Source organism: Chiloscyllium punctatum, chromosome 30 (genome assembly GCF_047496795.1).
Source record: "Chiloscyllium punctatum isolate Juve2018m chromosome 30, sChiPun1.3, whole genome shotgun sequence".
Classification (NCBI taxonomy): domain Eukaryota; kingdom Metazoa; phylum Chordata; class Chondrichthyes; order Orectolobiformes; family Hemiscylliidae; genus Chiloscyllium; species Chiloscyllium punctatum.
The window spans coordinates 43,975,347-43,999,186 of record NC_092768.1 but is presented as its reverse complement, the minus strand read 5'-3'; the positions used below and the strand labels follow the sequence as shown (position 1 = coordinate 43,999,186).

General features: G+C 51.4%; 9 non-coding genes and 1 pseudogene across 9 annotated transcripts; all 10 read left to right on the top strand.

Moving 5' to 3' along the window:
- The first annotated feature begins 277 nt into the window (after nucleotides 1-277).
- Nucleotides 278-441, top strand: LOC140455718 (U1 spliceosomal RNA). The gene has a single exon (XR_011952982.1). It is a non-coding gene; the product is annotated as a U1 spliceosomal RNA (small nuclear RNA).
- Nucleotides 442-2,641: 2,200 nt separating this feature from the next.
- LOC140455896 (U1 spliceosomal RNA) lies at nucleotides 2,642-2,805 on the top strand. The gene has a single exon (XR_011953112.1). It is a non-coding gene; the product is annotated as a U1 spliceosomal RNA (small nuclear RNA).
- Nucleotides 2,806-5,005: 2,200 nt separating this feature from the next.
- Nucleotides 5,006-5,232, top strand: LOC140455749 (U1 spliceosomal RNA; annotated as a pseudogene).
- A 2,200-nt stretch (nucleotides 5,233-7,432) lies between these two features.
- On the top strand, nucleotides 7,433-7,596 carry LOC140455895 (U1 spliceosomal RNA). The gene has a single exon (XR_011953111.1). It is a non-coding gene; the product is annotated as a U1 spliceosomal RNA (small nuclear RNA).
- Nucleotides 7,597-9,796: 2,200 nt separating this feature from the next.
- Nucleotides 9,797-9,960, top strand: LOC140455696 (U1 spliceosomal RNA). Its single transcript, XR_011952960.1, has one exon. It is a non-coding gene; the product is annotated as a U1 spliceosomal RNA (small nuclear RNA).
- A 2,200-nt stretch (nucleotides 9,961-12,160) lies between these two features.
- Nucleotides 12,161-12,324, top strand: LOC140455893 (U1 spliceosomal RNA). The gene has a single exon (XR_011953110.1). It is a non-coding gene; the product is annotated as a U1 spliceosomal RNA (small nuclear RNA).
- Nucleotides 12,325-14,524: 2,200 nt separating this feature from the next.
- On the top strand, nucleotides 14,525-14,688 carry LOC140455892 (U1 spliceosomal RNA). The gene has a single exon (XR_011953109.1). It is a non-coding gene; the product is annotated as a U1 spliceosomal RNA (small nuclear RNA).
- Nucleotides 14,689-16,888: 2,200 nt separating this feature from the next.
- LOC140455891 (U1 spliceosomal RNA) lies at nucleotides 16,889-17,052 on the top strand. Its single transcript, XR_011953108.1, has one exon. It is a non-coding gene; the product is annotated as a U1 spliceosomal RNA (small nuclear RNA).
- A 2,200-nt stretch (nucleotides 17,053-19,252) lies between these two features.
- Nucleotides 19,253-19,416, top strand: LOC140455890 (U1 spliceosomal RNA). The gene has a single exon (XR_011953107.1). It is a non-coding gene; the product is annotated as a U1 spliceosomal RNA (small nuclear RNA).
- Nucleotides 19,417-21,616: 2,200 nt separating this feature from the next.
- LOC140455889 (U1 spliceosomal RNA) lies at nucleotides 21,617-21,780 on the top strand. Its single transcript, XR_011953106.1, has one exon. It is a non-coding gene; the product is annotated as a U1 spliceosomal RNA (small nuclear RNA).
- The last annotated feature ends 2,060 nt before the right edge of the window (nucleotides 21,781-23,840 follow it).

Sequence of the window (23,840 nt, the reverse complement as noted above, 5' to 3'; positions counted from 1 at the left end):
TCCTCTTTTTCCGCGAATCAGGAGGCAGCCTGAAGGAAACAGGGGCGGGGCGCGTCCTTTGAAGGGATACATGCAGATAAGCAGTGCAGGCGCAGCCGTGGGTGGTATTTGAGTAAAACGGGAGTCCTGGAGACATTCGGTGATCCATTTGAAGAATGAAGCTGATCGACAGGCAGGGCAGGTTGAGTAAGTGAATGTCCGATGTTGCAAAAGTGAGTGAGTGTGAGAGTGAGAGGGAGCGGCTGTTGTGGGGTGTGAGCGAGTGTGAGCGCTGAGTATACTTACCTGGCAGGGGAGATGACATGATCAGTGAGGTGGCGCTCCCAGGATGAGGCTATCCCATTGCACTTTGGGTGTGCTGACGCCTGCGATGTCCCCAAATGCGGGATACTCGACTGCAAAATTTGTGGTAGGGGGGGACTGCGTTCGCGCTCTCCCCTGATTTACAAACTAACGACAGAACGTGAATTGCAATTTTTCTGTAGGCAGTGGTGTTATACTGCAACTTGCCTTCTCACGACTCTGTTCACGCCCAAGTTTGCCCGGGCAGTCTTTGGTATACCTTTCTTCCCACTCCAAGCAAGAGCCGTCCTAACTTTAAAACCGTTAAGCCTACCAAACTTCTGCTGCATATGTGACCATTTCCCTCTATTTCCTCACGATATCTCTCGACATGCTGCTTAAACACCTTCCCTCTTAACTGCTCTCAGTCACCATCTGCTCCATGTCTTACCACCGTTTGCTTCTTCTCCAACCTATCAAGCAAGGGCACCAACACCCTGAGCTACAAAGTGCAAAATCCAGCCCACCTCAGGCCTGGGGGGAGCAATGCCTCATCTTCCGCCTTCGGACCCTCCAACCACACAGCATCAATGTTGACTTCAACCGTTTCCTCATCTTCCAAACCCCATCTCATTTCAGACCCGACCCTCCACTTGACTTGTCCCACCTGTCCATTTTCTTTCCACCAATCCACTCCCCATCAATGCTCCTCAACCCCCACCCACTTGCATGTACCTCTCACCTTCACAGCAAGCTTTCCCCAGCTCCACAACCACCTCCAGTCCAATTACCGCTTTCGCTCTGCTCCAAGTCTCCAGTCTGCTCCAATTCAGCTCTCAGCCATTCTGTCCTGATACAGGCCTCTAATCCGCCCCCCAACCCCCCCATCCAGCTGTCACCCATTCTGTAGTGATCCAGGCCTGAAATCCGCTCCAATCCAGCTCTCAGCCATCCTGTACTGATCCAGCCCTCTAATCTGCTCCAATCCAGCTCTCAGTCATCCTGTGCTAATCCGGGCCTCGAATCAGCTCCAATCCAGCTCTCAGCCATTCGAGACTGTTGCATCTCTCCATCGGCACCTCCTCAGCTCTCAGCTGCTCCGCACTGATCCAGGCCTCTGGCTCACTGTGTTCTGCCTCACATCTGCTCCATACTGATCCAGGCCTCCAGCCCACTCTGATCTGCCTCTCAGCCTCTCCACACCACACTAGGCCTCCAGCCCACTGTGTGCTGGGTCACAGCAGCCCCGCACTGATCCAGGTCTCCAGCCCACTTTGTTCTGCCTCATAGTTGCTCTGCACTGATCCAGGCCTCTGGCTCACTCTGTCCTTCCTCATAACTGCTCCACACTAATCCAGGCCTCCAGCCTACTCTGTTCTGCCTCTCAGCGTCACCACACCACACTAGGCCTCCAGCCCACTGTGTGCTGGCTCACAGCTGCCCTGCACTGATCCAGGTCTCCAGCCCACTTTGTTCTGCTGCACAGCTGCTTCGCAGTAATCCAGGTATCCTAATTTAATCTTGTCCCATTTGTCAGCACTTGGCCCTTATCCCTCTGAACCCTTCCTATTCAGATGCCTTTCGCATGTTGTAATTGTACCAACCTCCATCATTGCGTCCACGCAGCACCCCTCTGTGTGAAATAGTTGCCCCCTAGATCCCTTTGAAATCTTTCCCTTCTCACCCGAAACCTATGCCCTCTAAATTTGGAATCCTTTGCCCCAGGGAAAGCAGCAGGTAAATCAGACATTTTAATCACAGGCCAGTTTATTTTACACAGAGGGTGGTGAGTGCTCGGAATGTGCAGCCAGACGAGGCGGTGGTCTCAGTTTCGTGTCTCATCCAACATAATGTTGAGAAATATGTTTCCCTGGCACCCTTAATCTTGCATGTGATTTCAAACTGAAGTCACTAATCTGATTGAAGAGAGATTTGCAAAGCTGCAGCTAAACATTGTAGAAAGTCGAGGTAAATTGGTTTTAAAAACTGCTTCCAGTTTCACAATCAAAGATTGGAAGTTGCTTTTATTCGCGTTGACATCAAATTCGGACGAGTGTTTGAAAAGAAAGTTGGAACTTTCCCTCCTCTTTTTCCGCGAATCAGGAGGCAGCCTGAAGGAAACAGGGGCGGGGCGCGTCCTTTGAAGGGATACATGCAGATAAGCAGTGCAGGCGCAGCCGTGGGTGGTATTTGAGTAAAACGGGAGTCCTGGAGACATTCGGTGATCCATTTGAAGAATGAAGCTGATCGACAGGCAGGGCAGGTTGAGTAAGTGAATGTCCGATGTTGCAAAAGTGAGTGAGTGTGAGAGTGAGAGGGAGCGGCTGTTGTGGGGTGTGAGCGAGTGTGAGCGCTGAGTATACTTACCTGGCAGGGGAGCTGACATGATCAGTGAGGTGGCGCTCCCAGGATGAGGCTATCCCATTGCACTTTGGGTGTGCTGACGCCTGCGATGTCCCCAAATGCGGGATACTCGACTGCAAAATTTGTGGTAGTGGGGGACTGCGTTCGCGCTCTCCCCTGATTTACAAACTAACGACAGAACGTGAATTGCAATTTTTCTGTAGGCAGTGGTGTTATACTGCAACTTGCCTTCTCACGGCTCTGTTTACGCCCAAGTTTGCCCGGGCAGTCTTTGGTATACCTTTCTTCCCACTCCAAGCAAGAGCCGTCCTAACTTTAAAACCGTAAAGTCTACCAAACTTCTGCTGCATATGTGACCATTTCCGTCTATTTCCTCACGATATCTCTCGACATGCTGCTTAAACACCTTCCCTCTTAACTGCTCTCAGTCACCATCTGCTCCATGTCTTACCACCGTTTGCTTCTTCTCCAACCTATCAAGCAAGGGCACCAACACCCTGAGCTACAAAGTGCAAAATCCAGCCCACCTCAGGCCTGGGGGGAGCAATGCCTCATCTTCCGCCTTCGGACCCTCCAACCACACAGCATCAATGTTGACTTCAACCGTTTCCTCATCTTCCAAACCCCATCTCATTTCAGACCCGACCCTCCACTTGACTTGTCCCACCTGTCCATTTTCTTTCCACCAATCCACTCCCCATCAATGCTCCTCAACCCCCACCCACTTGCATGTACCTCTCACCTTCACAGCAAGCTTTCCCCAGCTCCACAACCACCTCCAGTCCAATTACCGCTTTCGCTCTGCTCCAAGTCTCCAGTCTGCTCCAATTCAGCTCTCAGCCATTCTGTCCTGATACAGGCCTCTAATCCGCCCCCCAACCCCCCCATCCAGCTGTCACCCATTCTGTAGTGATCCAGGCCTGAAATCCGCTCCAATCCAGCTCTCAGCCATCCTGTACTGATCCAGCCCTCTAATCTGCTCCAATCCAGCTCTCAGTCATCCTGTGCTAATCCGGGCCTCGAATCAGCTCCAATCCAGCTCTCAGCCATTCGAGACTGTTGCATCTCTCCATCGGCACCTCCTCAGCTCTCAGCTGCTCCGCACTGATCCAGGCCTCTGGCTCACTGTGTTCTGCCTCACATCTGCTCCATACTGATCCAGGCCTCCAGCCCACTCTGATCTGCCTCTCAGCCTCTCCACACCACACTAGGCCTCCAGCCCACTGTGTGCTGGGTCACAGCAGCCCCGCACTGATCCAGGTCTCCAGCCCACTTTGTTCTGCCTCATAGTTGCTCTGCACTGATCCAGGCCTCTGGCTCACTCTGTCCTTCCTCATAACTGCTCCACACTAATCCAGGCCTCCAGCCTACTCTGTTCTGCCTCTCAGCGTCACCACACCACACTAGGCCTCCAGCCCACTGTGTGCTGGCTCACAGCTGCCCTGCACTGATCCAGGTCTCCAGCCCACTTTGTTCTGCTGCACAGCTGCTTCGCAGTAATCCAGGTATCCTAATTTAATCTTGTCCCATTTGTCAGCACTTGGCCCTTATCCCTCTGAACCCTTCCTATTCAGATGCCTTTCGCATGTTGTAATTGTACCAACCTCCATCATTGCGTCCACGCAGCACCCCTCTGTGTGAAATAGTTGCCCCCTAGATCCCTTTGAAATCTTTCCCTTCTCACCCGAAACCTATGCCCTCTAAATTTGGAATCCTTTGCCCCAGGGAAAGCAGCAGGTAAATCAGACATTTTAATCACAGGCCAGTTTATTTTACACAGAGGGTGGTGAGTGCTCGGAATGTGCAGCCAGACGAGGCGGTGGTCTCAGTTTCGTGTCTCATCCAACATAATGTTGAGAAATATGTTTCCCTGGCACCCTTAATCTTGCATGTGATTTCAAACTGAAGTCACTAATCTGATTGAAGAGAGATTTGCAAAGCTGCAGCTAAACATTGTAGAAAGTCGAGGTAAATTGGTTTTAAAAACTGCTTCCAGTTTCACAATCAAAGATTGGAAGTTGCTTTTATTCGCGTTGACATCAAATTCGGACGAGTGTTTGAAAAGAAAGTTGGAACTTTCCCTCCTCTTTTTCCGCGAATCAGGAGGCAGCCTGAAGGAAACAGGGGCGGGGCGCGTCCTTTGAAGGGATACATGCAGATAAGCAGTGCAGGCGCAGCCGTGGGTGGTATTTGAGTAAAACGGGAGTCCTGGAGACATTCGGTGATCCATTTGAAGAATGAAGCTGATCGACAGGCAGGGCAGGTTGAGTAAGTGAATGTCCGATGTTGCAAAAGTGAGTGAGTGTGAGAGTGAGAGGGAGCGGCTGTTGTGGGGTGTGAGCGAGTGTGAGCGCTGAGTATACTTACCTGGCAGGGGAGCTGACATGATCAGTGAGGAATGTACAGACCATCAAATCATTTATGAATAAAGTATATTTTTGAAATAAAAAAAAAAAAAAAAGGCGCTCCCAGGATGAGGCTATCCCATTGCACTTTGGGTGTGCTGACGCCTGCGATGTCCCCAAATGCGGGATACTCGACTGCAAAATTTGTGGTAGTGGGGGACTGCGTTCGCGCTCTCCCCTGATTTACAAACTAACGACAGAACGTGAATTGCAATTTTTCTGTAGGCAGTGGTGTTATACTGCAACTTGCCTTCTCACGGCTCTGTTTACGCCCAAGTTTGCCCGGGCAGTCTTTGGTACACCTTTCTTCCCACTCCAAGCAAGAGCCGTCCTAACTTTAAAACCGTTAAGTCTACCAAACTTCTGCTGCATATGTGACCATTTCCGTCTATTTCCTCACGATATCTCTCGACATGCTGCTTAAACACCTTCCCTCTTAACTGCTCTCAGTCACCATCTGCTCCATGTCATATCACCGTTTGCTTCTTCTCCAACCTATCAAGCAAGGGCACCAACACCCTGAGCTACAAAGTGCAAAATCCAGCCCACCTCACGCCTGGGGGGAGCAATGCCTCATCTTCCGCCTTCGGACCCTCCAACCACACAGCATCAATGTTGACTTCAACCGTTTCCTCATCTTCCAAACCCCATCTCATTTCAGACCCGACCCTCCACTTGACTTGTCCCACCTGTCCATTTTCTTTCCACCAATCCACTCCCCATCAATGCTCCTCAACCCCCACCCACTTGCATGTACCTCTCACCTTCACAGCAAGCTTTCCCCAGCTCCACAACCACCTCCAGTCCAATTACCGCTTTCGCTCTGCTCCAAGTCTCCAGTCTGCTCCAATTCAGCTCTCAGCCATTCTGTCCTGATACAGGCCTCTAATCCGCCCCCCAACCCCCCCATCCAGCTGTCACCCATTCTGTAGTGATCCAGGCCTGAAATCCGCTCCAATCCAGCTCTCAGCCATCCTGTACTGATCCAGCCCTCTAATCTGCTCCAATCCAGCTCTCAGTCATCCTGTGCTAATCCGGGCCTCGAATCAGCTCCAATCCAGCTCTCAGCCATTCGAGACTGTTGCATCTCTCCATCGGCACCTCCTCAGCTCTCAGCTGCTCCGCACTGATCCAGGCCTCTGGCTCACTGTGTTCTGCCTCACATCTGCTCCATACTGATCCAGGCCTCCAGCCCACTCTGATCTGCCTCTCAGCCTCTCCACACCACACTAGGCCTCCAGCCCACTGTGTGCTGGGTCACAGCAGCCCCGCACTGATCCAGGTCTCCAGCCCACTTTGTTCTGCCTCATAGTTGCTCTGCACTGATCCAGGCCTCTGGCTCACTCTGTCCTTCCTCATAACTGCTCCACACTAATCCAGGCCTCCAGCCTACTCTGTTCTGCCTCTCAGCGTCACCACACCACACTAGGCCTCCAGCCCACTGTGTGCTGGCTCACAGCTGCCCTGCACTGATCCAGGTCTCCAGCCCACTTTGTTCTGCTGCACAGCTGCTTCGCAGTAATCCAGGTATCCTAATTTAATCTTGTCCCATTTGTCAGCACTTGGCCCTTATCCCTCTGAACCCTTCCTATTCAGATGCCTTTCGCATGTTGTAATTGTACCAACCTCCATCATTGCGTCCACGCAGCACCCCTCTGTGTGAAATAGTTGCCCCCTAGATCCCTTTGAAATCTTTCCCTTCTCACCCGAAACCTATGCCCTCTAAATTTGGAATCCTTTGCCCCAGGGAAAGCAGCAGGTAAATCAGACATTTTAATCACAGGCCAGTTTATTTTACACAGAGGGTGGTGAGTGCTCGGAATGTGCAGCCAGACGAGGCGGTGGTCTCAGTTTCGTGTCTCATCCAACATAATGTTGAGAAATATGTTTCCCTGGCACCCTTAATCTTGCATGTGATTTCAAACTGAAGTCACTAATCTGATTGAAGAGAGATTTGCAAAGCTGCAGCTAAACATTGTAGAAAGTCGAGGTAAATTGGTTTTAAAAACTGCTTCCAGTTTCACAATCAAAGATTGGAAGTTGCTTTTATTCGCGTTGACATCAAATTCGGACGAGTGTTTGAAAAGAAAGTTGGAACTTTCCCTCCTCTTTTTCCGCGAATCAGGAGGCAGCCTGAAGGAAACAGGGGCGGGGCGCGTCCTTTGAAGGGATACATGCAGATAAGCAGTGCAGGCGCAGCCGTGGGTGGTATTTGAGTAAAACGGGAGTCCTGGAGACATTCGGTGATCCATTTGAAGAATGAAGCTGATCGACAGGCAGGGCAGGTTGAGTAAGTGAATGTCCGATGTTGCAAAAGTGAGTGAGTGTGAGAGTGAGAGGGAGCGGCTGTTGTGGGGTGTGAGCGAGTGTGAGCGCTGAGTATACTTACCTGGCAGGGGAGCTGACATGATCAGTGAGGTGGCGCTCCCAGGATGAGGCTATCCCATTGCACTTTGGGTGTGCTGACGCCTGCGATGTCCCCAAATGCGGGATACTCGACTGCAAAATTTGTGGTAGTGGGGGACTGCGTTCGCGCTCTCCCCTGATTTACAAACTAACGACAGAACGTGAATTGCAATTTTTCTGTAGGCAGTGGTGTTATACTGCAACTTGCCTTCTCACGGCTCTGTTTACGCCCAAGTTTGCCCGGGCAGTCTTTGGTATACCTTTCTTCCCACTCCAAGCAAGAGCCGTCCTAACTTTAAAACCGTAAAGTCTACCAAACTTCTGCTGCATATGTGACCATTTCCGTCTATTTCCTCACGATATCTCTCGACATGCTGCTTAAACACCTTCCCTCTTAACTGCTCTCAGTCACCATCTGCTCCATGTCTTACCACCGTTTGCTTCTTCTCCAACCTATCAAGCAAGGGCACCAACACCCTGAGCTACAAAGTGCAAAATCCAGCCCACCTCAGGCCTGGGGGGAGCAATGCCTCATCTTCCGCCTTCGGACCCTCCAACCACACAGCATCAATGTTGACTTCAACCGTTTCCTCATCTTCCAAACCCCATCTCATTTCAGACCCGACCCTCCACTTGACTTGTCCCACCTGTCCATTTTCTTTCCACCAATCCACTCCCCATCAATGCTCCTCAACCCCCACCCACTTGCATGTACCTCTCACCTTCACAGCAAGCTTTCCCCAGCTCCACAACCACCTCCAGTCCAATTACCGCTTTCGCTCTGCTCCAAGTCTCCAGTCTGCTCCAATTCAGCTCTCAGCCATTCTGTCCTGATACAGGCCTCTAATCCGCCCCCCAACCCCCCCATCCAGCTGTCACCCATTCTGTAGTGATCCAGGCCTGAAATCCGCTCCAATCCAGCTCTCAGCCATCCTGTACTGATCCAGCCCTCTAATCTGCTCCAATCCAGCTCTCAGTCATCCTGTGCTAATCCGGGCCTCGAATCAGCTCCAATCCAGCTCTCAGCCATTCGAGACTGTTGCATCTCTCCATCGGCACCTCCTCAGCTCTCAGCTGCTCCGCACTGATCCAGGCCTCTGGCTCACTGTGTTCTGCCTCACATCTGCTCCACACTGATCCAGGTCTCCAGCCTACCCTGTTGTGCCTCCCAGCCTCTCCACACCACACTAGGCCTCCAGCCCACTGTGTGCTGGGTCACAGCAGCCCCGCACTGATCCAGGTCTCCAGCCCACTTTGTTCTGCCTCATAGTTGCTCTGCACTGATCCAGGCCTCTGGCTCACTCTGTCCTTCCTCATAACTGCTCCACACTAATCCAGGCCTCCAGCCTACTCTGTTCTGCCTCTCAGCGTCACCACACCACACTAGGCCTCCAGCCCACTGTGTGCTGGCTCACAGCTGCCCTGCACTGATCCAGGTCTCCAGCCCACTTTGTTCTGCTGCACAGCTGCTTCGCAGTAATCCAGGTATCCTAATTTAATCTTGTCCCATTTGTCAGCACTTGGCCCTTATCCCTCTGAACCCTTCCTATTCAGATGCCTTTCGCATGTTGTAATTGTACCAACCTCCATCATTGCGTCCACGCAGCACCCCTCTGTGTGAAATAGTTGCCCCCTAGATCCCTTTGAAATCTTTCCCTTCTCACCCGAAACCTATGCCCTCTAAATTTGGAATCCTTTGCCCCAGGGAAAGTAGCAGGTAAATCAGACATTTTAATCACAGGCCAGTTTATTTTACACAGAGGGTGGTGAGTGCTCGGAATGTGCAGCCAGACGAGGCGGTGGTCTCAGTTTCGTGTCTCATCCAACATAATGTTGAGAAATATGTTTCCCTGGCACCCTTAATCTTGCATGTGATTTCAAACTGAAGTCACTAATCTGATTGAAGAGAGATTTGCAAAGCTGCAGCTAAACATTGTAGAAAGTCGAGGTAAATTGGTTTTAAAAACTGCTTCCAGTTTCACAATCAAAGATTGGAAGTTGCTTTTATTCGCGTTGACATCAAATTCGGACGAGTGTTTGAAAAGAAAGTTGGAACTTTCCCTCCTCTTTTTCCGCGAATCAGGAGGCAGCCTGAAGGAAACAGGGGCGGGGCGCGTCCTTTGAAGGGATACATGCAGATAAGCAGTGCAGGCGCAGCCGTGGGTGGTATTTGAGTAAAACGGGAGTCCTGGAGACATTCGGTGATCCATTTGAAGAATGAAGCTGATCGACAGGCAGGGCAGGTTGAGTAAGTGAATGTCCGATGTTGCAAAAGTGAGTGAGTGTGAGAGTGAGAGGGAGCGGCTGTTGTGGGGTGTGAGCGAGTGTGAGCGCTGAGTATACTTACCTGGCAGGGGAGATGACATGATCAGTGAGGTGGCGCTCCCAGGATGAGGCTATCCCATTGCACTTTGGGTGTGCTGACGCCTGCGATGTCCCCAAATGCGGGATACTCGACTGCAAAATTTGTGGTAGTGGGGGACTGCGTTCGCGCTCTCCCCTGATTTACAAACTAACGACAGAACGTGAATTGCAATTTTTCTGTAGGCAGTGGTGTTATACTGCAACTTGCCTTCTCACGGCTCTGTTTACGCCCAAGTTTGCCCGGGCAGTCTTTGGTATACCTTTCTTCCCACTCCAAGCAAGAGCCGTCCTAACTTTAAAACCGTAAAGTCTACCAAACTTCTGCTGCATATGTGACCATTTCCGTCTATTTCCTCACGATATCTCTCGACATGCTGCTTAAACACCTTCCCTCTTAACTGCTCTCAGTCACCATCTGCTCCATGTCTTACCACCGTTTGCTTCTTCTCCAACCTATCAAGCAAGGGCACCAACACCCTGAGCTACAAAGTGCAAAATCCAGCCCACCTCAGGCCTGGGGGGAGCAATGCCTCATCTTCCGCCTTCGGACCCTCCAACCACACAGCATCAATGTTGACTTCAACCGTTTCCTCATCTTCCAAACCCCATCTCATTTCAGACCCGACCCTCCACTTGACTTGTCCCACCTGTCCATTTTCTTTCCACCAATCCACTCCCCATCAATGCTCCTCAACCCCCACCCACTTGCATGTACCTCTCACCTTCACAGCAAGCTTTCCCCAGCTCCACAACCACCTCCAGTCCAATTACCGCTTTCGCTCTGCTCCAAGTCTCCAGTCTGCTCCAATTCAGCTCTCAGCCATTCTGTCCTGATACAGGCCTCTAATCCGCCCCCCAACCCCCCCATCCAGCTGTCACCCATTCTGTAGTGATCCAGGCCTGAAATCCGCTCCAATCCAGCTCTCAGCCATCCTGTACTGATCCAGCCCTCTAATCTGCTCCAATCCAGCTCTCAGTCATCCTGTGCTAATCCGGGCCTCGAATCAGCTCCAATCCAGCTCTCAGCCATTCGAGACTGTTGCATCTCTCCATCGGCACCTCCTCAGCTCTCAGCTGCTCCGCACTGATCCAGGCCTCTGGCTCACTGTGTTCTGCCTCACATCTGCTCCATACTGATCCAGGCCTCCAGCCCACTCTGATCTGCCTCTCAGCCTCTCCACACCACACTAGGCCTCCAGCCCACTGTGTGCTGGGTCACAGCAGCCCCGCACTGATCCAGGTCTCCAGCCCACTTTGTTCTGCCTCATAGTTGCTCTGCACTGATCCAGGCCTCTGGCTCACTCTGTCCTTCCTCATAACTGCTCCACACTAATCCAGGCCTCCAGCCTACTCTGTTCTGCCTCTCAGCGTCACCACACCACACTAGGCCTCCAGCCCACTGTGTGCTGGCTCACAGCTGCCCTGCACTGATCCAGGTCTCCAGCCCACTTTGTTCTGCTGCACAGCTGCTTCGCAGTAATCCAGGTATCCTAATTTAATCTTGTCCCATTTGTCAGCACTTGGCCCTTATCCCTCTGAACCCTTCCTATTCAGATGCCTTTCGCATGTTGTAATTGTACCAACCTCCATCATTGCGTCCACGCAGCACCCCTCTGTGTGAAATAGTTGCCCCCTAGATCCCTTTGAAATCTTTCCCTTCTCACCCGAAACCTATGCCCTCTAAATTTGGAATCCTTTGCCCCAGGGAAAGCAGCAGGTAAATCAGACATTTTAATCACAGGCCAGTTTATTTTACACAGAGGGTGGTGAGTGCTCGGAATGTGCAGCCAGACGAGGCGGTGGTCTCAGTTTCGTGTCTCATCCAACATAATGTTGAGAAATATGTTTCCCTGGCACCCTTAATCTTGCATGTGATTTCAAACTGAAGTCACTAATCTGATTGAAGAGAGATTTGCAAAGCTGCAGCTAAACATTGTAGAAAGTCGAGGTAAATTGGTTTTAAAAACTGCTTCCAGTTTCACAATCAAAGATTGGAAGTTGCTTTTATTCGCGTTGACATCAAATTCGGACGAGTGTTTGAAAAGAAAGTTGGAACTTTCCCTCCTCTTTTTCCGCGAATCAGGAGGCAGCCTGAAGGAAACAGGGGCGGGGCGCGTCCTTTGAAGGGATACATGCAGATAAGCAGTGCAGGCGCAGCCGTGGGTGGTATTTGAGTAAAACGGGAGTCCTGGAGACATTCGGTGATCCATTTGAAGAATGAAGCTGATCGACAGGCAGGGCAGGTTGAGTAAGTGAATGTCCGATGTTGCAAAAGTGAGTGAGTGTGAGAGTGAGAGGGAGCGGCTGTTGTGGGGTGTGAGCGAGTGTGAGCGCTGAGTATACTTACCTGGCAGGGGAGCTGACATGATCAGTGAGGTGGCGCTCCCAGGATGAGGCTATCCCATTGCACTTTGGGTGTGCTGACGCCTGCGATGTCCCCAAATGCGGGATACTCGACTGCAAAATTTGTGGTAGTGGGGGACTGCGTTCGCGCTCTCCCCTGATTTACAAACTAACGACAGAACGTGAATTGCAATTTTTCTGTAGGCAGTGGTGTTATACTGCAACTTGCCTTCTCACGGCTCTGTTTACGCCCAAGTTTGCCCGGGCAGTCTTTGGTATACCTTTCTTCCCACTCCAAGCAAGAGCCGTCCTAACTTTAAAACCGTAAAGTCTACCAAACTTCTGCTGCATATGTGACCATTTCCGTCTATTTCCTCACGATATCTCTCGACATGCTGCTTAAACACCTTCCCTCTTAACTGCTCTCAGTCACCATCTGCTCCATGTCTTACCACCGTTTGCTTCTTCTCCAACCTATCAAGCAAGGGCACCAACACCCTGAGCTACAAAGTGCAAAATCCAGCCCACCTCAGGCCTGGGGGGAGCAATGCCTCATCTTCCGCCTTCGGACCCTCCAACCACACAGCATCAATGTTGACTTCAACCGTTTCCTCATCTTCCAAACCCCATCTCATTTCAGACCCGACCCTCCACTTGACTTGTCCCACCTGTCCATTTTCTTTCCACCAATCCACTCCCCATCAATGCTCCTCAACCCCCACCCACTTGCATGTACCTCTCACCTTCACAGCAAGCTTTCCCCAGCTCCACAACCACCTCCAGTCCAATTACCGCTTTCGCTCTGCTCCAAGTCTCCAGTCTGCTCCAATTCAGCTCTCAGCCATTCTGTCCTGATACAGGCCTCTAATCCGCCCCCCAACCCCCCCATCCAGCTGTCACCCATTCTGTAGTGATCCAGGCCTGAAATCCGCTCCAATCCAGCTCTCAGCCATCCTGTACTGATCCAGCCCTCTAATCTGCTCCAATCCAGCTCTCAGTCATCCTGTGCTAATCCGGGCCTCGAATCAGCTCCAATCCAGCTCTCAGCCATTCGAGACTGTTGCATCTCTCCATCGGCACCTCCTCAGCTCTCAGCTGCTCCGCACTGATCCAGGCCTCTGGCTCACTGTGTTCTGCCTCACATCTGCTCCATACTGATCCAGGCCTCCAGCCCACTCTGATCTGCCTCTCAGCCTCTCCACACCACACTAGGCCTCCAGCCCACTGTGTGCTGGGTCACAGCAGCCCCGCACTGATCCAGGTCTCCAGCCCACTTTGTTCTGCCTCATAGTTGCTCTGCACTGATCCAGGCCTCTGGCTCACTCTGTCCTTCCTCATAACTGCTCCACACTAATCCAGGCCTCCAGCCTACTCTGTTCTGCCTCTCAGCGTCACCACACCACACTAGGCCTCCAGCCCACTGTGTGCTGGCTCACAGCTGCCCTGCACTGATCCAGGTCTCCAGCCCACTTTGTTCTGCTGCACAGCTGCTTCGCAGTAATCCAGGTATCCTAATTTAATCTTGTCCCATTTGTCAGCACTTGGCCCTTATCCCTCTGAACCCTTCCTATTCAGATGCCTTTCGCATGTTGTAATTGTACCAACCTCCATCATTGCGTCCACGCAGCACCCCTCTGTGTGAAATAGTTGCCCCCTAGATCCCTTTGAAATCTTTCCCTTCTCACCCGAAACCTATGCCCTCTAAATTTGGAATCCTTTGCCCCAGGGAAAGCAGCAGGTAAATCAGACATTTTAATCACAGGCCAGTTTATTTTACACAGAGGGTGGTGAGTGCTCGGAATGTGCAGCCAGACGAGGCGGTGGTCTCAGTTTCGTGTCTCATCCAACATAATGTTGAGAAATATGTTTCCCTGGCACCCTTAATCTTGCATGTGATTTCAAACTGAAGTCACTAATCTGATTGAAGAGAGATTTGCAAAGCTGCAGCTAAACATTGTAGAAAGTCGAGGTAAATTGGTTTTAAAAACTGCTTCCAGTTTCACAATCAAAGATTGGAAGTTGCTTTTATTCGCGTTGACATCAAATTCGGACGAGTGTTTGAAAAGAAAGTTGGAACTTTCCCTCCTCTTTTTCCGCGAATCAGGAGGCAGCCTGAAGGAAACAGGGGCGGGGCGCGTCCTTTGAAGGGATACATGCAGATAAGCAGTGCAGGCGCAGCCGTGGGTGGTATTTGAGTAAAACGGGAGTCCTGGAGACATTCGGTGATCCATTTGAAGAATGAAGCTGATCGACAGGCAGGGCAGGTTGAGTAAGTGAATGTCCGATGTTGCAAAAGTGAGTGAGTGTGAGAGTGAGAGGGAGCGGCTGTTGTGGGGTGTGAGCGAGTGTGAGCGCTGAGTATACTTACCTGGCAGGGGAGCTGACATGATCAGTGAGGTGGCGCTCCCAGGATGAGGCTATCCCATTGCACTTTGGGTGTGCTGACGCCTGCGATGTCCCCAAATGCGGGATACTCGACTGCAAAATTTGTGGTAGTGGGGGACTGCGTTCGCGCTCTCCCCTGATTTACAAACTAACGACAGAACGTGAATTGCAATTTTTCTGTAGGCAGTGGTGTTATACTGCAACTTGCCTTCTCACGGCTCTGTTTACGCCCAAGTTTGCCCGGGCAGTCTTTGGTATACCTTTCTTCCCACTCCAAGCAAGAGCCGTCCTAACTTTAAAACCGTAAAGTCTACCAAACTTCTGCTGCATATGTGACCATTTCCGTCTATTTCCTCACGATATCTCTCGACATGCTGCTTAAACACCTTCCCTCTTAACTGCTCTCAGTCACCATCTGCTCCATGTCTTACCACCGTTTGCTTCTTCTCCAACCTATCAAGCAAGGGCACCAACACCCTGAGCTACAAAGTGCAAAATCCAGCCCACCTCAGGCCTGGGGGGAGCAATGCCTCATCTTCCGCCTTCGGACCCTCCAACCACACAGCATCAATGTTGACTTCAACCGTTTCCTCATCTTCCAAACCCCATCTCATTTCAGACCCGACCCTCCACTTGACTTGTCCCACCTGTCCATTTTCTTTCCACCAATCCACTCCCCATCAATGCTCCTCAACCCCCACCCACTTGCATGTACCTCTCACCTTCACAGCAAGCTTTCCCCAGCTCCACAACCACCTCCAGTCCAATTACCGCTTTCGCTCTGCTCCAAGTCTCCAGTCTGCTCCAATTCAGCTCTCAGCCATTCTGTCCTGATACAGGCCTCTAATCCGCCCCCCAACCCCCCCATCCAGCTGTCACCCATTCTGTAGTGATCCAGGCCTGAAATCCGCTCCAATCCAGCTCTCAGCCATCCTGTACTGATCCAGCCCTCTAATCTGCTCCAATCCAGCTCTCAGTCATCCTGTGCTAATCCGGGCCTCGAATCAGCTCCAATCCAGCTCTCAGCCATTCGAGACTGTTGCATCTCTCCATCGGCACCTCCTCAGCTCTCAGCTGCTCCGCACTGATCCAGGCCTCTGGCTCACTGTGTTCTGCCTCACATCTGCTCCATACTGATCCAGGCCTCCAGCCCACTCTGATCTGCCTCTCAGCCTCTCCACACCACACTAGGCCTCCAGCCCACTGTGTGCTGGGTCACAGCAGCCCCGCACTGATCCAGGTCTCCAGCCCACTTTGTTCTGCCTCATAGTTGCTCTGCACTGATCCAGGCCTCTGGCTCACTCTGTCCTTCCTCATAACTGCTCCACACTAATCCAGGCCTCCAGCCTACTCTGTTCTGCCTCTCAGCGTCACCACACCACACTAGGCCTCCAGCCCACTGTGTGCTGGCTCACAGCTGCCCTGCACTGATCCAGGTCTCCAGCCCACTTTGTTCTGCTGCACAGCTGCTTCGCAGTAATCCAGGTATCCTAATTTAATCTTGTCCCATTTGTCAGCACTTGGCCCTTATCCCTCTGAACCCTTCCTATTCAGATGCCTTTCGCATGTTGTAATTGTACCAACCTCCATCATTGCGTCCACGCAGCACCCCTCTGTGTGAAATAGTTGCCCCCTAGATCCCTTTGAAATCTTTCCCTTCTCACCCGAAACCTATGCCCTCTAAATTTGGAATCCTTTGCCCCAGGGAAAGCAGCAGGTAAATCAGACATTTTAATCACAGGCCAGTTTATTTTACACAGAGGGTGGTGAGTGCTCGGAATGTGCAGCCAGACGAGGCGGTGGTCTCAGTTTCGTGTCTCATCCAACATAATGTTGAGAAATATGTTTCCCTGGCACCCTTAATCTTGCATGTGATTTCAAACTGAAGTCACTAATCTGATTGAAGAGAGATTTGCAAAGCTGCAGCTAAACATTGTAGAAAGTCGAGGTAAATTGGTTTTAAAAACTGCTTCCAGTTTCACAATCAAAGATTGGAAGTTGCTTTTATTCGCGTTGACATCAAATTCGGACGAGTGTTTGAAAAGAAAGTTGGAACTTTCCCTCCTCTTTTTCCGCGAATCAGGAGGCAGCCTGAAGGAAACAGGGGCGGGGCGCGTCCTTTGAAGGGATACATGCAGATAAGCAGTGCAGGCGCAGCCGTGGGTGGTATTTGAGTAAAACGGGAGTCCTGGAGACATTCGGTGATCCATTTGAAGAATGAAGCTGATCGACAGGCAGGGCAGGTTGAGTAAGTGAATGTCCGATGTTGCAAAAGTGAGTGAGTGTGAGAGTGAGAGGGAGCGGCTGTTGTGGGGTGTGAGCGAGTGTGAGCGCTGAGTATACTTACCTGGCAGGGGAGCTGACATGATCAGTGAGGTGGCGCTCCCAGGATGAGGCTATCCCATTGCACTTTGGGTGTGCTGACGCCTGCGATGTCCCCAAATGCGGGATACTCGACTGCAAAATTTGTGGTAGTGGGGGACTGCGTTCGCGCTCTCCCCTGATTTACAAACTAACGACAGAACGTGAATTGCAATTTTTCTGTAGGCAGTGGTGTTATACTGCAACTTGCCTTCTCACGGCTCTGTTTACGCCCAAGTTTGCCCGGGCAGTCTTTGGTATACCTTTCTTCCCACTCCAAGCAAGAGCCGTCCTAACTTTAAAACCGTAAAGTCTACCAAACTTCTGCTGCATATGTGACCATTTCCGTCTATTTCCTCACGATATCTCTCGACATGCTGCTTAAACACCTTCCCTCTTAACTGCTCTCAGTCACCATCTGCTCCATGTCTTACCACCGTTTGCTTCTTCTCCAACCTATCAAGCAAGGGCACCAACACCCTGAGCTACAAAGTGCAAAATCCAGCCCACCTCAGGCCTGGGGGGAGCAATGCCTCATCTTCCGCCTTCGGACCCTCCAACCACACAGCATCAATGTTGACTTCAACCGTTTCCTCATCTTCCAAACCCCATCTCATTTCAGACCCGACCCTCCACTTGACTTGTCCCACCTGTCCATTTTCTTTCCACCAATCCACTCCCCATCAATGCTCCTCAACCCCCACCCACTTGCATGTACCTCTCACCTTCACAGCAAGCTTTCCCCAGCTCCACAACCACCTCCAGTCCAATTACCGCTTTCGCTCTGCTCCAAGTCTCCAGTCTGCTCCAATTCAGCTCTCAGCCATTCTGTCCTGATACAGGCCTCTAATCCGCCCCCCAACCCCCCCATCCAGCTGTCACCCATTCTGTAGTGATCCAGGCCTGAAATCCGCTCCAATCCAGCTCTCAGCCATCCTGTACTGATCCAGCCCTCTAATCTGCTCCAATCCAGCTCTCAGTCATCCTGTGCTAATCCGGGCCTCGAATCAGCTCCAATCCAGCTCTCAGCCATTCGAGACTGTTGCATCTCTCCATCGGCACCTCCTCAGCTCTCAGCTGCTCCGCACTGATCCAGGCCTCTGGCTCACTGTGTTCTGCCTCACATCTGCTCCATACTGATCCAGGCCTCCAGCCCACTCTGATCTGCCTCTCAGCCTCTCCACACCACACTAGGCCTCCAGCCCACTGTGTGCTGGGTCACAGCAGCCCCGTACTGATCCAGGTCTCCAGCCCACTTTGTTCTGCCTCATAGTTGCTCTGCACTGATCCAGGCCTCTGGCTCACTCTGTCCTTCCTCATAACTGCTCCACACTAATCCAGGCCTCCAGCCTACTCTGTTCTGCCTCTCAGCGTCACCACACCACACTAGGCCTCCAGCCCACTGTGTGCTGGCTCACAGCTGCCCTGCACTGATCCAGGTCTCCAGCCCACTTTGTTCTGCTGCACAGCTGCTTCGCAGTAATCCAGGTATCCTAATTTAATCTTGTCCCATTTGTCAGCACTTGGCCCTTATCCCTCTGAACCCTTCCTATTCAGATGCCTTTCGCATGTTGTAATTGTACCAACCTCCATCATTGCGTCCACGCAGCACCCCTCTGTGTGAAATAGTTGCCCCCTAGATCCCTTTGAAATCTTTCCCTTCTCACCCGAAACCTATGCCCTCTAAATTTGGAATCCTTTGCCCCAGGGAAAGCAGCAGGTAAATCAGACATTTTAATCACAGGCCAGTTTATTTTACACAGAGGGTGGTGAGTGCTCGGAATGTGCAGCCAGACGAGGCGGTGGTCTCAGTTTCGTGTCTCATCCAACATAATGTTGAGAAATATGTTTCCCTGGCACCCTTAATCTTGCATGTGATTTCAAACTGAAGTCACTAATCTGATTGAAGAGAGATTTGCAAAGCTGCAGCTAAACATTGTAGAAAGTCGAGGTAAATTGGTTTTAAAAACTGCTTCCAGTTTCACAATCAAAGATTGGAAGTTGCTTTTATTCGCGTTGACATCAAATTCGGACGAGTGTTTGAAAAGAAAGTTGGAACTTTCCCTCCTCTTTTTCCGCGAATCAGGAGGCAGCCTGAAGGAAACAGGGGCGGGGCGCGTCCTTTGAAGGGATACATGCAGATAAGCAGTGCAGGCGCAGCCGTGGGTGGTATTTGAGTAAAACGGGAGTCCTGGAGACATTCGGTGATCCATTTGAAGAATGAAGCTGATCGACAGGCAGGGCAGGTTGAGTAAGTGAATGTCCGATGTTGCAAAAGTGAGTGAGTGTGAGAGTGAGAGGGAGCGGCTGTTGTGGGGTGTGAGCGAGTGTGAGCGCTGAGTATACTTACCTGGCAGGGGAGCTGACATGATCAGTGAGGTGGCGCTCCCAGGATGAGGCTATCCCATTGCACTTTGGGTGTGCTGACGCCTGCGATGTCCCCAAATGCGGGATACTCGACTGCAAAATTTGTGGTAGTGGGGGACTGCGTTCGCGCTCTCCCCTGATTTACAAACTAACGACAGAACGTGAATTGCAATTTTTCTGTAGGCAGTGGTGTTATACTGCAACTTGCCTTCTCACGGCTCTGTTTACGCCCAAGTTTGCCCGGGCAGTCTTTGGTACACCTTTCTTCCCACTCCAAGCAAGAGCCGTCCTAACTTTAAAACCGTTAAGTCTACCAAACTTCTGCTGCATATGTGACCATTTCCGTCTATTTCCTCACGATATCTCTCGACATGCTGCTTAAACACCTTCCCTCTTAACTGCTCTCAGTCACCATCTGCTCCATGTCATATCACCGTTTGCTTCTTCTCCAACCTATCAAGCAAGGGCACCAACACCCTGAGCTACAAAGTGCAAAATCCAGCCCACCTCACGCCTGGGGGGAGCAATGCCTCATCTTCCGCCTTCGGACCCTCCAACCACACAGCATCAATGTTGACTTCAACCGTTTCCTCATCTTCCAAACCCCATCTCATTTCAGACCCGACCCTCCACTTGACTTGTCCCACCTGTCCATTTTCTTTCCACCAATCCACTCCCCATCAATGCTCCTCAACCCCCACCCACTTGCATGTACCTCTCACCTTCACAGCAAGCTTTCCCCAGCTCCACAACCACCTCCAGTCCAATTACCGCTTTCGCTCTGCTCCAAGTCTCCAGTCTGCTCCAATTCAGCTCTCAGCCATTCTGTCCTGATACAGGCCTCTAATCCGCCCCCCAACCCCCCCATCCAGCTGTCACCCATTCTGTAGTGATCCAGGCCTGAAATCCGCTCCAATCCAGCTCTCAGCCATCCTGTACTGATCCAGCCCTCTAATCTGCTCCAATCCAGCTCTCAGTCATCCTGTGCTAATCCGGGCCTCGAATCAGCTCCAATCCAGCTCTCAGCCATTCGAGACTGTTGCATCTCTCCATCGGCACCTCCTCAGCTCTCAGCTGCTCCGCACTGATCCAGGCCTCTGGCTCACTGTGTTCTGCCTCACATCTGCTCCATACTGATCCAGGCCTCCAGCCCACTCTGATCTGCCTCTCAGCCTCTCCACACCACACTAGGCCTCCAGCCCACTGTGTGCTGGGTCACAGCAGCCCCGCACTGATCCAGGTCTCCAGCCCACTTTGTTCTGCCTCATAGTTGCTCTGCACTGATCCAGGCCTCTGGCTCACTCTGTCCTTCCTCATAACTGCTCCACACTAATCCAGGCCTCCAGCCTACTCTGTTCTGCCTCTCAGCGTCACCACACCACACTAGGCCTCCAGCCCACTGTGTGCTGGCTCACAGCTGCCCTGCACTGATCCAGGTCTCCAGCCCACTTTGTTCTGCTGCACAGCTGCTTCGCAGTAATCCAGGTATCCTAATTTAATCTTGTCCCATTTGTCAGCACTTGGCCCTTATCCCTCTGAACCCTTCCTATTCAGATGCCTTTCGCATGTTGTAATTGTACCAACCTCCATCATTGCGTCCACGCAGCACCCCTCTGTGTGAAATAGTTGCCCCCTAGATCCCTTTGAAATCTTTCCCTTCTCACCCGAAACCTATGCCCTCTAAATTTGGAATCCTTTGCCCCAGGGAAAGCAGCAGGTAAATCAGACATTTTAATCACAGGCCAGTTTATTTTACACAGAGGGTGGTGAGTGCTCGGAATGTGCAGCCAGACGAGGCGGTGGTCTCAGTTTCGTGTCTCATCCAACATAATGTTGAGAAATATGTTTCCCTGGCACCCTTAATCTTGCATGTGATTTCAAACTGAAGTCACTAATCTGATTGAAGAGAGATTTGCAAAGCTGCAGCTAAACATTGTAGAAAGTCGAGGTAAATTGGTTTTAAAAACTGCTTCCAGTTTCACAATCAAAGATTGGAAGTTGCTTTTATTCGCGTTGACATCAAATTCGGACGAGTGTTTGAAAAGAAAGTTGGAACTTTCCCTCCTCTTTTTCCGCGAATCAGGAGGCAGCCTGAAGGAAACAGGGGCGGGGCGCGTCCTTTGAAGGGATACATGCAGATAAGCAGTGCAGGCGCAGCCGTGGGTGGTATTTGAGTAAAACGGGAGTCCTGGAGACATTCGGTGATCCATTTGAAGAATGAAGCTGATCGACAGGCAGGGCAGGTTGAGTAAGTGAATGTCCGATGTTGCAAAAGTGAGTGAGTGTGAGAGTGAGAGGGAGCGGCTGTTGTGGGGTGTGAGCGAGTGTGAGCGCTGAGTATACTTACCTGGCAGGGGAGCTGACATGATCAGTGAGGTGGCGCTCCCAGGATGAGGCTATCCCATTGCACTTTGGGTGTGCTGACGCCTGCGATGTCCCCAAATGCGGGATACTCGACTGCAAAATTTGTGGTAGTGGGGGACTGCGTTCGCGCTCTCCCCTGATTTACAAACTAACGACAGAACGTGAATTGCAATTTTTCTGTAGGCAGTGGTGTTATACTGCAACTTGCCTTCTCACGGCTCTGTTTACGCCCAAGTTTGCCCGGGCAGTCTTTGGTATACCTTTCTTCCCACTCCAAGCAAGAGCCGTCCTAACTTTAAAACCGTAAAGTCTACCAAACTTCTGCTGCATATGTGACCATTTCCGTCTATTTCCTCACGATATCTCTCGACATGCTGCTTAAACACCTTCCCTCTTAACTGCTCTCAGTCACCATCTGCTCCATGTCTTACCACCGTTTGCTTCTTCTCCAACCTATCAAGCAAGGGCACCAACACCCTGAGCTACAAAGTGCAAAATCCAGCCCACCTCAGGCCTGGGGGGAGCAATGCCTCATCTTCCGCCTTCGGACCCTCCAACCACACAGCATCAATGTTGACTTCAACCGTTTCCTCATCTTCCAAACCCCATCTCATTTCAGACCCGACCCTCCACTTGACTTGTCCCACCTGTCCATTTTCTTTCCACCAATCCACTCCCCATCAATGCTCCTCAACCCCCACCCACTTGCATGTACCTCTCACCTTCACAGCAAGCTTTCCCCAGCTCCACAACCACCTCCAGTCCAATTACCGCTTTCGCTCTGCTCCAAGTCTCCAGTCTGCTCCAATTCAGCTCTCAGCCATTCTGTCCTGATACAGGCCTCTAATCCGCCCCCCAACCCCCCCATCCAGCTGTCACCCATTCTGTAGTGATCCAGGCCTGAAATCCGCTCCAATCCAGCTCTCAGCCATCCTGTACTGATCCAGCCCTCTAATCTGCTCCAATCCAGCTCTCAGTCATCCTGTGCTAATCCGGGCCTCGAATCAGCTCCAATCCAGCTCTCAGCCATTCGAGACTGTTGCATCTCTCCATCGGCACCTCCTCAGCTCTCAGCTGCTCCGCACTGATCCAGGCCTCTGGCTCACTGTGTTCTGCCTCACATCTGCTCCACACTGATCCAGGTCTCCAGCCTACCCTGTTGTGCCTCCCAGCCTCTCCACACCACACTAGGCCTCCAGCCCACTGTGTGCTGGGTCACAGCAGCCCCGCACTGATCCAGGTCTCCAGCCCACTTTGTTCTGCCTCATAGTTGCTCTGCACTGATCCAGGCCTCTGGCTCACTCTGTCCTTCCTCATAACTGCTCCACACTAATCCAGGCCTCCAGCCTACTCTGTTCTGCCTCTCAGCGTCACCACACCACACTAGGCCTCCAGCCCACTGTGTGCTGGCTCACAGCTGCCCTGCACTGATCCAGGTCTCCAGCCCACTTTGTTCTGCTGCACAGCTGCTTCGCAGTAATCCAGGTATCCTAATTTAATCTTGTCCCATTTGTCAGCACTTGGCCCTTATCCCTCTGAACCCTTCCTATTCAGATGCCTTTCGCATGTTGTAATTGTACCAACCTCCATCATTGCGTCCACGCAGCACCCCTCTGTGTGAAATAGTTGCCCCCTAGATCCCTTTGAAATCTTTCCCTTCTCACCCGAAACCTATGCCCTCTAAATTTGGAATCCTTTGCCCCAGGGAAAGTAGCAGGTAAATCAGACATTTTAATCACAGGCCAGTTTATTTTACACAGAGGGTGGTGAGTGCTCGGAATGTGCAGCCAGACGAGGCGGTGGTCTCAGTTTCGTGTCTCATCCAACATAATGTTGAGAAATATGTTTCCCTGGCACCCTTAATCTTGCATGTGATTTCAAACTGAAGTCACTAATCTGATTGAAGAGAGATTTGCAAAGCTGCAGCTAAACATTGTAGAAAGTCGAGGTAAATTGGTTTTAAAAACTGCTTCCAGTTTCACAATCAAAGATTGGAAGTTGCTTTTATTCGCGTTGACATCAAATTCGGACGAGTGTTTGAAAAGAAAGTTGGAACTTTCCCTCCTCTTTTTCCGCGAATCAGGAGGCAGCCTGAAGGAAACAGGGGCGGGGCGCGTCCTTTGAAGGGATACATGCAGATAAGCAGTGCAGGCGCAGCCGTGGGTGGTATTTGAGTAAAACGGGAGTCCTGGAGACATT